At 43.2% G+C, this 18,522-nt stretch overlaps 1 protein-coding gene across 3 annotated transcripts in view; it reads left to right on the top strand.

The window, feature by feature from the left end:
* Window positions 1-2,869: 2,869 nt before the first annotated feature.
* MYO1B (myosin IB) overlaps window positions 2,870-18,522 on the top strand; it is a 172,487-nt gene continuing 156,834 nt past the window's right edge. For all 3 annotated transcript variants that reach the window (XM_045560108.1, XM_045560107.1, XM_045560105.1), the window contains exon 1: window positions 2,870-3,087. The gene's annotated coding sequence lies outside the window, so the exon portion shown is untranslated. The remainder of the gene's footprint in view (window positions 3,088-18,522) is intronic.

Here is an 18,522-nt window from a genome sequence, read left to right as displayed (position 1 = left end):
GTCTTAATTTAAATCTTTGCATGTTTTCATTAAGGTAAAGCACGCTTCTTATATTCTTTTATTGTACTCTTATAATTTGATAATTTATGGTTTTCACTCTAAAATCTTAATAATAGTCTTTTTGCTTCCTCATACATTCTATTTCCTCCAAATAGACTGAGGAGAAAGTAAAAAATGCCTTTGTAGTTGATGGATTTATTATCTATTCCTGACAATTGTGAGAACAACTTTAATCTGCTTTTTGTAATTCAAAAGTTGTTGATTGATTGACTTTTGAAAATAATGGCCAGGAAGGTAAAGTATTTTAAAACCTCATGGTATGTCTTCAGAAGTTTGGATTTGAGATTTATGAAAACTAAGTTAATGGTATTTTTAAAAGAGAAATATGGCTTTCCTCTAGAAACATTTCTGGCTTTCTAATAGCTTCTTGGTTAATTTTCTTAGTGTTTATTAGGATAATAAGTTCAATAGTTTCTAGTATTTTCCATTTTGAACTTGCTGATAAATAGGGGGAAAGCCTCAACTGTCCCCACTATGCTAGGTCCTTCTAGAGGCAGAACTCTTCTGACATAACCAAGTTCCCATTCCTTTTTTGAGGCAGGGGTTGCAACCTAGCAGCCCTCTCAATTGTCCTACTCAGCACATTACTTGTCCCAAACCTTCATTTTACTAAAACTTGGCCATCTTCCAAGATCGAAAGGTTACAAAATTCCCCCACTCTTCAAACCGTTTGTTTACATTTTATATTTGTGAACCTGCCATCTGCATTTCTGCTATTTTTGAAAAGCTGGAATGGACAGTAGGGGTCAGAGGCTTTGTTACTGCCGAACTGCTGTAAGCAGCCACTTTGGAACCTAAAATCAGACAGGCAAAATGGAGAAGTGAGTTTAGCACATGTCGCCAGCAGCAGGTCTATATGTTGTCTGCTGTGAAGGCTGGGGTCTCCAGGGTTTTCATTACACTAGATTATCAAGGTCTGAGACAATGTGCTTGATAGTTTGCGGTGAAGACTGAAGAGTCAGACAGCTTGGGTTGCAAGTATCTATTGCTACTCAACAACCATCCCAATGACAATCTTTCACTATTGTTTTTATCTCTTGTGTGCCTGGGGCCTGATTTGGCTTAGCTAGGTCCTCAGGCAGTGTGGTCAGTCAGTGACTGGGGCTGGAGTCATCTCAGAGGCCCACCAACTCACATGTCTGACACTGATACTGGATGTAGGCTGGGCAGGTACCATCAGCCCAAACACCTACACATGCCTTTCCGTGTGGCCCGAGCTTCCTCACAGCATGGCAGTTGGGTTCCAAGGGTGAGTGTCTGCAGACAGAGCCAGGTGAAAGCTGTATTTCTTTTGATGACCTGTTCAGAAGTCTCATAGTATCACTTCTGCTACATTCTGTTCCTTACAATCAAGTCACTACATCAGCCCATATTCAAGAGAAGGCAATTAGACTCCACTCCTTCATGGGAAGAATATCAAAGAATTTGTGGACGTGTCTTCAAACCATCTTAGCAATTTACAAGCTGGAAGACCATTCTGTTCTTGGCTTTTCTGGTCTGTAAAACAAGGATAATGAGAGTAAATTACTTCACAGGTTTTTGTGAGGATTAAACAAAGAACAGTACCCAGTATTGGATATGTGTTAGCTTTACCATTATCCTGCCATCTGCAGATCTGAACTGATGCTGGTGGTGACATCAGTAATGGTATAGTCCCAAGCAGATAACAGTCTGTGGCGGACCCACCTTTCCAAACTCCAGTGGTGGTGTTTGACAAATTCCAGTGCCTGTGGTTCTTATGCTTGTGGGAACATTGTTACTATATATGGTCTGAATTCTTTGGTTCACCTCATTTTAGTGACAGTTTCCAGATATAGGTCAGTCCATTTAAACCTGTCCCATTTATGGCAATTTATGTCATTATAGGATGAAGTAGTTAGAACCATGAGTAATAATTACCGTGTCTATAGTCCTTTTAACACCTCAGCCAAGTAATCCTCACCTCGCCCAGTGAGTAAATTTGGATGAGTACCCTTCCCTTCTCAGAAATGAGGAAACCAGGACTTGGGTCAAGAGGCTTGTTCTAAATTCTACAAAGAGGCAAGAGGGCCTCCGGAGAGAGAAGCCGGGGTCCTGATTCTCGGGCACCTCTAACATGCCTAAGTAACATACCCTATCATTGATTATTACCCAATGCCAGTTAATACACTATATTCAAATATGTATGGGTATCTGAAATTTCTTTAAACTATCTGTAACATAAAGAATTGGTCAGTGTCAACTTAGCATAATGTGAGATTACGTAGATTAATAGATACTAAGCACCTTGTAATTGAAGACACACTGCACCACTCAGTGTACTTTTTCCCCTTTCGGTCAAATTAATATTTTCTGATATTCTTGGCATCCAAACTTTGTTATCTAGGGGAAGAAGAAACATTGAGACTACTCCCACTCTTTCCCAGTATTTGTCCCCAGGTAGGCTTCGAGTTGTCAAACGTATGTCTTATTTTATGTTAGTGAATCCGGGGGCAACAAAAGTAGAAGTGCGTTCCGGGCGGGGGGCGTGAGGGCGGCCGTGACGGACGCCTCTCCTTCCCTCTGCTTTGCAGTCCCTGTCCCACCTGGCCTCGCCCGGGTGCGGAGGGTCGCGCCGCAGGAGCCCGAGGCGCGGAGGCTGCCGCCCGCGCTCACCGGGTGGCGCTGTGCAGCCGGCACCGCGCGGCCGGAGGTGAGTCGGCTCGGGAGGAGGCGGCGGCTCCGGGTCCGGCCCGCGCGCGGAGGGGCGAATCCCGGGCTGCGAGGTCGCCGCCCCCGCCCCTCGGCCGGCCCTTCCGTCAGCGGGGAGAGGGGAGTGGCCGGGCGCCTCCCGCCGCAGCCGAGCACTCTGCAGCCGGTGCGCGCGGGAGCCCGAGCCGCGGCGCGTGGAGGCGGTGCCGGAGCGCGGGGCGCACGGTCGGCCGGCAGCCGCGGGACAGCATTCGCCGGGCAGCCGCGGCGGGAGCCCCACAGCCTAGGGTTGGGCCCGTGTCCCCGAGCGCCGCCGGAGAGCGAGGACGACGTGGAGGCGGAGTGGCGCCCGGCGAGGTAGCGCGAGCGCTTTCCCTCTGTCCCCGGCCCTTCCCGCTCGGTCTGGCCGCGGCCCTCGAGGCGCGGTGAAGCGCACGCCCCGCGCCTTTGTGCCCGCGCGGTCTCTGCGGCCCCGTCGCAGCCCGCGGGCGCGGGTCAGCGGGGTCTGCCGCCCCCTCCTCGGGGCGGTCGGCGGAGCGGCGGGAACCCGCGCACGCTGCAGCTCGCGAGGGTGGTCAGGACCCCGCAGTGGCTTCGGGGCGGCGGGAGAGGAGGAGGGCTTGCAAACTAAGTTGCCCTTACTTCGCCCGGTGCCCCTGGTACCTGTGGGTAAGGCGGAGTCCTGGTTGTCCTCCCGCTTACCCACACCCCCTCCATCCCGCTGGCCCACAGCTGTTTCCTGGCCCCTGGTTGTAGGGAGCGACAAGGTGTAGCTTCCTCCGGGAAGGAAAGCGGAGGGAGAACAATGGGGCGTCCCGGGGAGTGGGGTTCAGGTGCGGTGTGCCCCGGCGGCGCGGAGGAGCTGGGCCCGGACGCCGGGGGGCTCCCTGCGCGTGCAGCTGCGCTCTCCTCCTTTGTTCCGCCGCGGCGGAGGGGGCCGCCCTGGGTCCCGTTTCCTGCCCGGGATGGGATCGATTCACCGTCCCGGAGAGGGAAGGGGAAGGGGAAGGGGGCGGGGTTGGAATGGAAACCAGATTAGGAACGGGAGCCCTGGAGGGTGCTGGGACCGGGAAGAGGGTTGGGAGGAGGTGATGAAAGTGCGCTGCGGAGTTAATTACAAACACACAACGTTTTGTCCGAGGGCCCCGTGGGTTTCTGGAGCTTATTTGTAGTGCTTTGTTCAGGCTGAGGCTGAGCGTGTATTGGTGCAACAAGTTGTGTGCTTCTTGAGTTCCCGGCGCTCTCAATGTTAGTTTGCTGAAAGCAAATCTTGTTAGTTACAATGGAAGAAGGCTTTTTTAAAAAAGCGTTTCTAAAAATTTTGCTATGAATCAGGGTATTTGTGTGTGTATGTGTGCCTGTAGGAGTGTGTTTGTGGCCAGTGGATATTGGCTCGAATGGGTAGGAGACAAATTTTATCGAATCAATTTTGACATAAAATAATTTTTTCCATTGTGATATAGTATAGCAATTTTCCGGGAATGTTTGAGGGGGTCAAACCACCAGAAAATTAGATAGTGCTCAATAAATGAGTCAGATTATGTAACACAATTGAAAAACCCTTTTACAGTCTGTTCCAGAAAATACATCACACTCACCATCGTTTGGGTTTTGAGCTGAGGAGCTGTGGCATTCAAGTGTTCTGGGCTTTCACTCTCCATGTGAGGATCATCTGGAATAAGAAAGAGAACACTCTTCATTGTGTTGGGCTTTTTTTTTTTTTTTTTTTAGGGGGAGGTAGAATTAAATGTAATATGTCAGGCATTTGTTAAGTGACCCTTTTCTAGATTGAAATCAAGAGTCCCCAAAGGATTGGCTGACCTTGGGAGGGAGCCATGGGGGATTGAATGATTTGTGTTTTCTGAATGGGGTATTCCAAGCAAAACTGTTTTGGGAGGAGACTGACATTTCCAGGCATTCATGGTTTGTGCCTATGGGACACTGGTGGAAGGATCCCAAAGCCAGACTGGAGGTTAGAATTACTGTGGTGATAATTTGGGAGACATTTCGTTATAGTAATCCTGCTGCAGACAGGTCTGGGAAGTGGCCCCAAGCTGCCTCTTTGACAAGCAGGGGGTCCACTGTGAAATCACCCTGTTGGCCAGTCACTTTAAGATAAACCAAGTTTGAAAGTCTCTTAACCTTAGAAGGCGAATTAGGAGCTTGCTTTGGGGGAAAAAATGTGTCCTGCCCACTGAGTGGTAATGGAAAAGAGCTGTACAAGCTACTGCTGAGGGTTTGTCTTTTTCGTGGGGAATGTGGTCACATTTTCAGGCCAGGCTGAAAAACATTAGGACTTGTCCTCAGGAGCCATTGTGATCAGTGAAGTTGAAATGGGATGGTGTCCAACCGTCAAGCTGTTTGTCATTATAACTAACGTACTGCCTGGCAAAGCATTGTGCCAGAGCAGCTAAGGGAGGAAGGAAGACTTTTGTTATTGTTGACTTACTGTTTTGTGCTTTTCATTTATGTTGTGAAATGTTTTGTGAAATACAACACAATGGAATTCCTCCCAGGTACTCATTGGTCTATATGTTAACAAAACGCAAAGTATAGGAACATTACTGCAAAGAATAGGAACATGACTGCTACTGGTACGTGGATGGGGGAATCCTTAAATAGCTGGTCTCTGGTCTCTGGCTGTCCCAGTGGATGCCTGATTGTGTGTTAAGGCTGGCAACAGGCTGCACCCCCTTCTCAGGATGAATCATCACTTTGTCAAGCCTGGAGTTAAAGACTAACTTTCCCTGATTGCTGCACAGTTATGCAAAGCCAGGAGGAGCATCTGACATCAGTGGGGGTGAGGTGGGTGGGTGGTGTTTGGCTAAGAAGGGATCCTCAGCCTGTAGCATCCATGTTTTTAGCATTCTTTCTTTGAATAAGATTCTCTTCTCTTCCACCTCCCTTCAACTATTTTCAATAGCTGAACATTTGGATTTTAATTAAATAGCCTAACAATAATTAAAGCTATCATTGAGCATGTTTTTATTATATGCCAAGAGTTTTACATGCATTACTGTATTCATCCTTACAACAACTTGATGAAGTGGGCATTATCTCCGTTTTACAGTTGAAACTGAGGCCTAGAGGAGTTAAGTAACTTGCCTCTTAGACTGTACCGATGGTCCTAAACTTATGGTGGGGTTATGTCCTGATTAAGTCCATCATAAGTTGAAAATATCGTTAAGTCGAAACTGCATTTAATACACCCAACCTACTACATAATAGCTTAGCTTAGCCTACCTTAAAGGTGCTCAGAACACTCAGCCTACAAGTGGGAAAAATCACCTGGCCACACAGATGTGTTGTATGGGTGTGGAATATGGGTGGTTTGTCTTGGCTGATTGGGAGCAGGACTGGCGGCTTGCTGCCACTGCCCAGCCTTGCCACAGATGGTCATACTGCATATCGCTAGCTCCAGAAGAGGTAAAAATTCAAAATTCTAAGTGCAGTTTCTACTGAATGCCTATAGTTCTCTCCTCATGGTAAAATCAAAAAATTGTAGATCGAACCATCGTAAATGGGGGGCCATCTGTACTGGTGTAGTTAATTAGTAAGTGGTGGACGGGCACACTTATAACCACGACTCAAGCATTATAAAAGGGATCCATGTAACCAAAAATATTTGTACCCCATAATACTTTGAAATTAAAAAAAAAAACTAGTAAGTGGTAGAGATGATTTGAACTCTTGATTTCAAAGTCCATACTCTTTAAGCATATACTGTATGGTATGATATCCAGCAATTTGACTATCTAGTTGATTAGCCCTTTGCAGATTTCAAATCACTTTCACACATATTGTAATTGATCCTTCCTAAAACCACTGTGAGAGAGGTCTGGAAGGCCAGGTTAGTGACTTCACAACTCCTAAAACTGTATTGTTAAAAAGCTATATGTTATGGCCTGTATGAATAAGCTTTAAGTGAATGGAACTTTATTTTTAAAACATTAGACTTGCCAACATTTAAAAATAAGTTGTTTTTTTCAAACATTTAAAAGTGGTAGAATGGAGTAGATCTTATGTAGTATTCAAGTCTTTTATGTTTATTGAAATCCATTTTAAGCTCTTTTTATCTTACAGCCTTTAATAGAACACTGCACTTTGCTTCTTAACTGAGACCCAATGCCGGAGTGTCTTTTTAGGAGAGAAATAAGGAGGGAAGGAATGTGATTATAAAGAGGAAGTGGGACATCAGAATTGGAAAAATACAGAGCAGCAGGCCATAGATTTTCCCAGCACATGCTTTTGTCCTGGCAGTAGCCTTTTACAGAAGACATTCTTCCTTAGGAAGTGTCAAGGGTCTTTCTTTACAATATCCTCTGAGATCATCAAATTTCTGAGCTCTGTGGGAACACACATTCCACATGATTTCTGTCCTCATCCCTTCCCCACAGGGGAAGTGAACTAGTTTAGGCGTCAACATGAGAAGGGAATTGAAGTGGTATCCGTCCTTGGAAAGTGGTGCTGGGCAGGAGGCACCAGACCTTGACCTAGGAGTGACCACCAAGAGTAGGAGCAGAATGGAGTTTAACACTTGGCATCATGATTGTTCGTGGATTCCTCAGAATGCTCCTGGGCACATGGAAAAGTCAATATTGGTTGTTTGTTTCTCAGATAAAACTTTGAAGACTGGAAGATCTGCCTTTACTTGTTTATTTTATTTCAAGCTAGGACACCATTTGGAGTCTTCAAGTTCTGTGGCGTAGGTGATAGTGACTTTAGCCACCTCATGCTATTAAATTCTCCTCCACTGGGTGTGTTAGCAGTTTACCTCTTGAGGGGAGGCAGACACATGGTTTGCTGAGTTCCAACAGCTGGGCACCTTCCAATTTACCAGCTGAGAAGCAACGTGGGGCAGGAAGAAGGGTGCTCAGCAGCAAGGCACTTTTATAGCCTCTTGTAGGTCATTTCAGTTCTCAGTACCTTCATGTGTTCATATTTTATTAAGCACACAGTTGGTGCAAGGCAATGCATTAATCACCTTTCAAAAGCAAGAAAGGAACTCCATTGTGCCTCCAAGGACGTCATAGCAGGGCAGATGGGTGTGCTCAGAGAGTGGATGTTGGTGAAATGAAGAAAATGACTATGACAGCTGTGGTGACCAAGGCCAGGGCAACACATGCTTCAGAGACAAAAGCTGAAAACAAACAGAAGCAAGAGAGTGAAAGGAAGCCGAACGCAGGTGCCAGCTCCTTCTCTGTCCTTGGTTTTATTTCCTCCAACCTCCGATGATATGAAAGGGTTCAGGTTTGAGCCCCCGAGGGCCAAAAACTGGTATATAAAGTACTATTCCGTAGGAGAAGGTTTGAATAACAATGCCTGCACTGGCACACGGCAAGTCCTTGGTACCCTCCCACTCTCTTTTCTCCACACCTGCCAGCATCCCTGTCTCATCCTGTGTTCAACATGCCTGTCAATTCACCCCCACTAAGGCTGTTAATAGACTCTGGGCATATTTGCATTTTAAAAGGCTTTTGTGGACAAGAAATGCCAAGTCCCCAAAGAATGAATCATTCATATTGTATTATACGATATTCATGCTACTGTTTATTAAGTATTGGGTGCTTGCTTTGCGTCCGGCCTCTTGCTGAGTTTTTATAGGTTATTTCATTTCATCCTCATCACTTTCCTATAGTAGGAGATACTTGTAAATGAGGCATTTCAGTCACTAGCCCAGAGATTAGGCCCCAAAGACCACTTGCTTTCTAGAACAACACAATGCCACCAGAAGGTGGAGAGTACTTTGAAGCTTTGGACAAGTACTTTGATGCTTTGGGTCACTTATTTTTATTGTTGTTGAGACAGGGTCTTGCTCTGTCTCCTGGGCTAGAATGCAGTGGCGTCATCATAGCTCACAGCAACCTCAAACTCCTAGGCTCCAGTGATCCTCCTGCCTCAGCCTCCCGAGTAGCTGGGACTACAAGTGCATGCTACTAAGGCTGGCTAATTTTTTATTTTCATTTTTTGTAGAGATGGGGTCTTGCTATTTCCCAGGCTGATCTTGAACTCCTGGCCTCAAGTAATCCTCCTGCCTCAGTCTCCCGAAATGTTAGGATTACATGTGTGAGCCACTGCCCTGGCACGAGCCACTTTTAAGGAGTTTGTTTTAAGGAGTTAGAGAGAGAGCCCACCTGAGAGTCTCATCCTTCGTGGCTTGTTTCCTTTGTCACCTGGAATCAGGGTTCCTGCCAGTTTACTTTGCTGGTCCAGAGCTGGGAGAATTGGTTGAACTCTTCCTCAGTTTCTCTTTTTCTGGCTATTTGCTTGGCTCCTGGGCCCAGCATCATTTTCCTCCCCTGAATGAGGGAGACTTTGTGAGATAAGATTCAGCCTGAAACAAGATTCAGCCTGCTGGAGAGCTGGCCCTGTCTTTCTCTGCAGGCATGAGATTGCCATCTGGGAGTCTGCAGGGAGTTTGTCTGATTGCTGATCTCCAGTCTTCTTGTGAGCAGTTTGCTGCTAGGCATCCAGTCGGAGCTCAGGGTCTGAGGTGTGTGAATGAAATGGTTCGAGGGCCATTGCAGAGCTGGGGCTCCGTGGGTAAGACTTTGAGCAAGGTGGGAAAGAGGAAAGGTGGTCTGGAATGTATAGTTTTTCAAGGTAGGCAGTTTTGGAAATCTCAGGAAAGTGAAAATCGACATGGTTCTTATCAGATAAGCATCTGATAAACTTTTAAAAATACCAGGTGCCTGTCTTGCCTTGATAGCCCAGAGAGGCCTGAGAGGAAACCAAATCTCTGCCTTCCAGGGACCTTCAGTCCAATCCTTCCTGGACTCAGGATGCTTTGAAATGGCACCAATGGCTTAATGTTGCTGTGTTATAATGAAAGTGCAATTCAGAATTGTGCATTACAGGTTTTAAAACTTGTGTAAAAAAAAGAATTCAATATCCGTAAAGAGTTTTTAGAAAATTGAATTGAAAGGACAGTGGAATAGATTATTAGTTATTGGTTTTGTTATAGTATATGTACTATATTTGCCTATCATTTTCACTGGTTTCATGAAAGCATTTTCACATTGCAATAAAAAAAAACCCCACAAAAATACACAAAGAACCTTGATTGCAAGAATTCTGCTGGCCCCACTTCCATTTTCCAGTATATACCTTCTCTCTTCCCTTAGTGCTGCTTCCTTTTAAATTCTATGTTAGACCCTGAAGTGCTGTTTGGGGTGTTCAGACTGCAGATACGCTTGGGTCCTAGCTGATCATTTTTTCCTGTGGAAGTGCTTCAGAAGGATTGTCATTGTTTCATTCATTTTGGAGCTATAGCCTAAATGCTTTTAGGAAAAGCTTCATTTTCATAAACATTAGGCCTACGCCAATTTGTGTGGCTAATTATGTTTTATAGTCCTCGTGTAATCTGCTTACAGATGTAAAAAAAAGGCAGACTGCAGTTTTGATCTACCCCTGATGTAGTAAGCCATCTAGGACAAAGTTTTCACTTGCCTGAAATCTTTACGGTAGTGAGATGTATTCATAAAAATATATGAACCGCCACATTGGGTCAGATTCAGGGCTTACTTGCTTTAGTCTTCTGCAAATATTCGGTGACATTGGGGGAGGGAAGCGGAGTTAGACTCCCTGATGTCAGCTCTAGAAGGGTTCAGGGATGTCTCTTGAATATCTATAATTGTACAGTCTCTTGAAAACCTCTCCTGTATATATTTAAATTCATCTTGAATTATTTATTTTTATCCTATATTCTGTGCATTTCATACCTTCTATAAAGACAGAACTTGATTATATTGGGATTTTGATTTCAATCCCCCGTTTTTGGAATGGTAGAATGTTATAATTGAAAGGGCCCTTAAAGGTCATCGCTGTAACCACTTTGTTGTACTTGAGACCTGCTCAGCTTGTAAAATTAACGGGAGACAGATCCGGTAACTTGACCCCAAGTCTTTTAACCTGGTGCTTAATTTTCTTTCTAGGAAAATATCTCCCTATGTTTCCAAACCCATCTAATTCCAGGCTTAGGACTTATTACCTAATAATTGACCCCCTTTTGATTTCACTGTTTGTGCTGATAGCCTTTTCATCATCATCTTGACTTTGGATTTGAGGAGCATCACCTACTTTCCATTTTCTGTGACCCTTACATTCAACCAGTTAGTCGCCATGTTTAGTGTATTCTGTCTTATTTTTGCCTTTTCTCTTCAAATCCTTAAGCCCCCATTCTGGTTCAGACCTTGAAAAGGCTGAGTTATGGTGCAGCGTTACTTAAAGTGGGTTGTTACAGGAAAAGTTAGTAGGTTGGGGAATAAAAAACCCATACAGTTAGTAGATGTTAGTATAAAAAGGGGTTCCTTGGCCAAGTACATGTTGGAATTGCTGGATTAAACAGCATTTTAAGTAAATTTTGTTTGTAGAGGGACTTCTCATGGCCTTTTGTTTGTGACTATGCACTGTGAATTTGCCAAGAGGAAGATACGGCATTGACACGTCCCAACTTACGTTACCATTGTACCACTTTTTAGGGGGATCATTTTTGGATAACACTGCAATAGTCACTTCATTTTATGATTTTTAGATCCATCACTGCCTGGCTTTCTAAGGGAATATGTATTCTGTGTGAGCCATGTCTTATGCTTTTTTACCTCCTTGTTCTCCTGGACCTTTCCTTTACTCTGGAATCCCCCCCTCCACCTGTCTTACTGACACATCTTTTCTGTACCCAGCTTTGTTTCCATTTTTATCAGTTTTCCCCAGAATTCGGGATGCTCTTGCTCTTCTGAACTTGTGTCACTTACTGTTTCACAGCTTAAAAAAAGAGAAAATATTTGAAACACAATAAAATACTGAAAGTAACATTACAAACCTATCATAGTTAAATTATTGGAATTGATGCAAAATACCATTTTCCATATTTGTGTCAGTGGATACATCACATACACATCCCATTCCTCTGTTTCCCCACAGGTTACCTTGTGTATATGTTCTCCAAGCTTGTCGCTTGTGCGTGGGTTTTTTTTTTTTAATTTTGCGTTATTGGAATTGCATTGCATTTGAATAGAAATTCAGGGAGAATTGATATCTTTATGGTTTCATGGCTTTCCATCCACACACCTGATAAACCTATCTGTTTATTTAGGCCTTTTATGTCCTTCAGTGAAATTTTATAATTTTATATGTAAAACTCCTTCACATATTTTGTTGAATTTGTGCCAAGGTGCCTCGTGGTTTTTGTGGTCATTCTGAATGGAATTGTTTAGTACATTTCTGGTTGGTGTTGCTGGAGTACAAGAAAGGGATTGATTTTGTATTTATTTATGAATGGTTCTTGATTGATCAAGTTTACATCTAAATCTGCATTTGCTGTGGGAGCCTATAGTCTGGCAGCTTTTCTAATAGGGAATAGTGAATTGGAAACCTCACAATTGACTTTAATTTAAAGTTATATGTAGTACTTTGACAAGGAAGAAAGGGTGGCTTTTAGTTATTTAATGCATTCATTTATTTGTTCATCATATGTCTGGGTGCCTGGTATGTTCCAGGCATCGTACTGTAGTAGGTACCGAGCCTTTCATGGGGAATGGAACAGATGTGGTTTCTGCTCTCGTGGAGTATGAGGGGAGAGAGACATTGCAGAAATGGACACTGATAAATATATATTTATGGATTGGGGTAGATGCCGTGAAGGAAAAGGACAGGGGGCTGTGAAAAAAAGAAAGCTGGGGAGAGGGGAATTTAGACTGGGGCCCAGGGAGAGCCTGTCTGAGGAAACAAACATTCACTCAGGTGCCTGAAGGATGAGTTGGTATTAGAGGAGGAGTAGGGTGGAAGAACTTTCCAGACAGTGAAAAAGAGGCTCAGAAGCCCTGAGATGGGACTCTGCTGTTGGTGGTACATTGATGGGAATGTTAGTAATCAGTGCCTTTAATCACGTTACTACTTCTTAGAAAATTATCATAATAGTGGTATTTAATAGTGTGTAAATTTTGACAAAATGAAGATCTTTTTGTTCAGTATGTTCTCCCTCCCTCACTCCCTTCCCCCACTGAAACTGCCTGGATTAAGAGAGGGCTGCCTGCGTGGTGAGGCTTGAATGGGGCTGCTGCCCGTGCCCCAGCCCCCTCTCCCATTGTGCGTACTGCTGCCGCCATGGCCATTGGGTACCGGCGTCTGCTGGGCACCGGGGTGCCCTGCTCAGCAGTTTCCTCCTGGGCTCTGCACTAATGGATTGGGTCGTTGCTGTCTGAGGTCAGGGTGGAAGAAAAACACTCTGCCCTTCCTGGGAGGGGTCTTGAGCAGGATCACCTATGGCTCTTCCAGTGTCTCAGCCCTCCCCCCTCCACCTCCCCTCCCCACCCCCCTCCAAACACACACTGAGGGCTCAGGCAGGACAAGTGGCAGGGAGGGATCCAGGCTGAGTTGTACACACCTTATTCCATATAGAATTGGTGCTCTTTTCGGTCTTGAAGGCTGTGCACCTGGGACAGCATGTCTGAGCCTTACATTGAGGGGAGTCCTCTGTGTATTGCGAAGCTGTGTGGTGCAAGGGTATGGGCTGGGCTCTGGAGAAAATATTGGTTTTAAAACTTGACTCTTGCTTAGTAACCTGTAACCTTGGGCTTGTAGCTTAATCTGTGTCTGCCTCCATTTTTTCATCTGGCAAATGTGGGTGATAATAGAGCCGCCTTCTTTGGGTTGTAATAAGGATGAAAAGAGTTAACACACGTGCAGTCCCTGGGACAGTGTCAGGCATGGAACAAGCACCCAGTGTAGATGTTCGCTAATACAACTCAGTCTTTCGATTCCTGGTTTCCCCCTCTCCCTACCAGGTACCCAGATCTCTTTGAATCCCAGAAGTACATATAGTTTATGATTTGATACAGGATTCCAGTTATTCTTTTGGAAAATATGTAGGAAGAAAGATGGCAAAGAAAGAAACCAAAATGTTAACAGTAACTTTTAGTTTTACCCTTTTTATTTTCTAAATCTATAATCTGGTTATGTTACCTCTGTACTAATAATGATATAATAAAATTATATTTAAAAAAGAAAGGTCAGGTTGGCAGTATCCGAGACCTGCTCTGATGGAGTTTGAAGGTGGAGTACTTCTCTGTTGGTGCTTATAGGTACAGAACTGCAACAGTGTTTAAAAGTCTTCAGCAGAAGTATCCAGAAAAGTTAGAGGACGAGAATGTTGTTTCTTGTGAAGCCCCACTCTCTTTGAGTGCTTCTTTTTCTGTCATTGTTTTCCCTTTTTGTTTTTTCGGGTGCTCCCTTAGTGGGCCTCTTGCCATCTGTTACTTCCTCTCTTTTGGTGTCCTCTTACTCCCCCTGCCTTGAAAATTGCTCCTTTTAATCCCCCATCTTTCATCTTTTACTTGCTGTCACATAGAAATGATACATGCATTTCTTTAATTCAAAATAAAGTGTAAGTTTCATTTCTTATTTTTAATCGTAAAGATAGATAACTGTAATTTTGTACCCTCAAAAATCTAAATTAAGTTGCCTTTTATTTATTTATACCTATAATTAATTGATTAGTTAACTTACTAATTATCTAACTCTGGCGGGTCTGTGGCCTCCTAAAAGCACCAGGAATCTTGGGGGTTTGGGTGCCTGAAAGGAAGGGAAGATTGAGGGAATGTTGAAGTTAAATTTTTCCTTTTTAGCTATTTTGCTTAGGGTTATTTGTGTTGCTACCATTTTGGTATGTATCAAAATTTTTAAAGTTTTCCAAACTGGAAGAATAGAGTTCTGGAAAATCATGAAAATACATTTTTACAAAGAAACCATGCCAAATCTGACAAATTTCTTCAAAAGCCCGTTGACTTTAATTACTTTCATGAAAAGTTCAGTGAGCTTTCCAGCTTTTCTTTTATGCTCCTCTTCTTGTATAATTGTGAATGGAGAAATGGGCTTTCCTGCAAAGCTTGTTTATCTGTGGGAATTTATTCTTGAGCAGTGGCATCCTGTAAGTATCTCAAAATAATCCTGACGCAGATTTCAAAGAGGGTAGTTGGTTCCAGCAGTGTTGCCCGGCATCAGCCGAGGAGCTGTTGACTTGAGAAATATTGCTGATTTCAGTGAGGTTGCACAGTTGAATGTAAAATCTAGTTGACGGTATATAAATAGTTGGAAGTAAGGTGATGGCTTTCCATACCTTATTACACAATTTATAATGTTTTTTATCTCCCACTACAAATGCCTAATTTGAATGTAGCATAAATATATATGATAGTTCTTTCTCTGCTTAAAGGACACCTAGTATAATTACAGTAAAGTCTAGATGGATAGAATGGATATAACTAGAATTTAGTATTTGTTTTTCAAAAGAATTCATCATAGGAATTCTTTTTAGAAACAATTAGAAACCTATGGTTGTGCTTAATGATGGAGATTTGTTCTGAGAAATGCATTAGTAGATGATTTTCTTGTGCAAACATCATGGAGTGTACTTATACAAACCTAGGTGCTAGCGCCTACTGCATACCTAGGCTGTATAATACTGCCTATTATAGGCTACAAACCTATACAGCATGTTACTATACTGCATATTGTAGGCAGTTGTAACACAACGATAAGCATTTGTGTATCTAAACATAGAAAAGAAAGGTACAGTAAAAATACAGTGTAAAAGAGAAAAAAATGGTACAGATGTATAGGACACTTACCATGAATGGAGCTTGCAGGACTGGAAGTTGCTCTGGGTGAGTCGGTGAGTGAGTGGTGAGTGAATGTGAAGGCCTAGGACATTACTTTACACCACTGTAGACTTTATAAACACTGTCCACTTAGGCAGCACTACATTTATAAAAGAAAAGTAGGCCATGTGTGGTGGCTCACACTTGTATCCTAGCATTCTGGGAGGCTGAGGCAAGAGGGTCGCTTGAGCTCAGGAGTTTGAGACCAGCCTGACCAAGAGCGAGACCCCATTTCTACAAAAAATAGAAAAATTGGCCAGGCGTGGTGTCATGCACCTGTAGTCCCAGCTACTTGGGAGGCTGAAGCAGGAGGATCGCTTGAGCCCAGGAGTTTGAGGAAAAAAAGAAAAATAATTACGTTAGAATGTAACTAGACAATAGGAATTTTTCAGGGACATCATAATCTTATGGGACCACAATCATGTGTGCAAAAAGGTGGTTATGTGGCGCATGACTGTATACCCCTTTAGAAGTAGGCAGCAGTTTTGGCAAGGTCTGTATATACTGCTCGTTAGGTTTTATCACAGAGCCACATAGGTGTTGGCATGACCTTGTATCTTCATTTCACATGTACTGCTACCATGGAGGAGAATAAAGTTGTTAGGAGGATAATGTTGTTAGCCTAGATGTGTCAGGATAGGATATGAGCATTGAAGACATAATGGTAAAACTGCCAGCTCAACCTTAATGATTGGCATTTGTTGCCAATTTAAAAAAAAACAAACTCAAAGATACAGGCAAAATTTTAAGGGAAACTTGTGCCATTTTACGCTCTTAGAGGCGACCTGTTTTGTATCCGTGGACTCTGGGATGTAATACCTGACTACTCCTCAGATGGAGAAGATGCCCCTTCCTTACCTGGCGGGCAGTGAGCCTGTCAGACATTTGATATATAGTCGACTTCACCTTCTCTGTGATTTAGCTTCCAGCTTTACAGTTGCTCTCTTGGCAGCAGCTTGTGCATGGTGATCTTTTCTTACTAGAACAGTTAATAACCTCGGCAGATGTTGGGAACCCAGTTCTGCAGTTGTGCAGCTGTTTATATGTCCAGTTGGATTTCTTGAAAGAATTAATCAATTTTGAGGATCTCATGCTGAGGGATGCAAGTATAATAGGATTTAGGGGGAAACTTTATTTTATGGGATTTTGTACTGGTATTGCAACAGATGTAGCAGGGATGTGGAATGAGGCAGCTGAAGAAGGGACGCATCAATTCTATGGTAAACTTCCCATTTATCCTGAAACTAAGCCTATGTTGAAACCATGCCACTGAAAAACTCCAAGGTCACTGGAATTCTGTTTTGGATATTTTGTATTAGAGAATCATTTTAAGAACATTACAGAAAGTTTGGAAAATGGAGTTAAAAAAGACACTCATGAAGCTACCACCCTAAAATATCAACTATGGTCATTTCTGAAATATTCCTTTCTAAGCCTTTTATGTGTATGTTTTAAAATACGATTGTAATCATAGAGTACATGTATTTTCTATATTGTTGCAGAGTTTTTGAAATCAATTTTATAGTTGTATATTATTCCATTGATTGTCATCATTTTCTGAAAGATCCCTTTATTGTTGGGTATTTGGGTTGCTTCTGCTACGTTGCTGTTGTAAATTATACTGTGATGGAACTTTTTGTCCATGCAGCATTTTCTGTATGTGGATGATTTTCAGGCAATAGATATTGAGAATGAGGTGATTGGGTCAAAGACGATTGTGAACTCTTCAGTATACCCCTCTTTAACCATGGGGTGGATTGAAGGGAGGGGAGGGTTGAAGTCTGGGGTGACTCTCGGGTTCCTGGCTGGCGTGATGTCGGTAATGGTTGGCACGGCGAGGGCTGCCAGTGAGGGGTTCAGTTTGGGATGTGGGGCATCGGCATCCAGGAGTTGAGGGAGGTTCAGCAGACCATTGAAATGCAAGGCCTGGAGCTTGGGGAAAAGCCAGGGCCTGGGGTCCAGATGAAGGGATCATGGACATGTAGCCTCTGGGGAACATCATTTTGTGATGAGCAGAGGCAGGAAAAGCCACTAAGGAAGATGAGGAGTGGTGGAGGTGGGAAGTGGGCAGCCGGGGGTTCCTTTCCTTCCAAGAGCCTACTTTGGTTAAAATGAGACTGAGTGGGTAGCTTTCCCAGCAGAGTCTGGGGGCAGAATTATTTTGGAGGGTATGTTGTTACTGTCTTTTTTTCCAGATAGGCTTTTTTTTTTTTTCTTTTGGAATGAAAGCTCTACAGGGGTTGACATTATCCTATTTGATGCTGAGTGGGGAACCTTTACATGCATGGTATTGGTGAAGGGCTTGGGGTTGACTTGTAAGTATGTGTTACTTAAACTATGTTTGGTTGTTTTGGGTTTCTGGTGTATATGTGTTTACATAGTGTTTTTCTCAATAGTCTGTTGGAATATATTGATATCATTTCTACATGGAAGATCATATTTTTGTTCAAGAGGCTGAATATCAGATTTCTGAAAGTACATAAATCGTGGATGGCTACCTAGAATAGAAGTACCCACATTTTTCTGAGAGCCTTTGCTCTTTAAAGAGTGTGAAATTTCCTTTGAGAAGAACATTTATCTGTGTTAACAATTTTAAAGAAGTATGTAATTTTAAAGTATGAAACTCACATTTAGTTTTTAATAGTAACTTATGTGTTTATTCTATCTCTAAGAGCCAGGTTATGGAATGACATGTGACCCTGTACTCTTGACTCTATGTCTGGTTGTGGGTTTGAAGAGTTATTTTTGTGCTTTCTTAAATGACTTAAGCACTTATGACTATATTTTTGGACAGAATAAATATGGTAGTCGGATATAGTTTTGAGAAGCCAACCAGATTTCTAATCTGGTAATATGATAGTACTATTCATTCTTACAATCGTCTAGACTCACAGCCTTAGAAAACAGTACAAACTCTTATCGAACTCCAGACTTGCCGGATTAGTTGGTGTTCTCTTTTCCTCTGTAAAGTGTATCTGCTGATACCCGAGACACTCATTCTCAAAGACGGCTACCCTGTAGTGTGCTCTTTCTTGAATGTCTGTTCCCACCAGCTGAGATGTGTGCGTATCTAGACTTTACTGTGTTAATTCCCAAACCTGTATATGCCAGTGTGCTTATTATTGTCGTTTAATAT

This window comes from Lemur catta, chromosome 8 (assembly GCF_020740605.2).
Source record: "Lemur catta isolate mLemCat1 chromosome 8, mLemCat1.pri, whole genome shotgun sequence".
Classification (NCBI taxonomy): domain Eukaryota; kingdom Metazoa; phylum Chordata; class Mammalia; order Primates; family Lemuridae; genus Lemur; species Lemur catta.
This window is presented reverse-complemented; position numbering and strand designations above follow the sequence as displayed.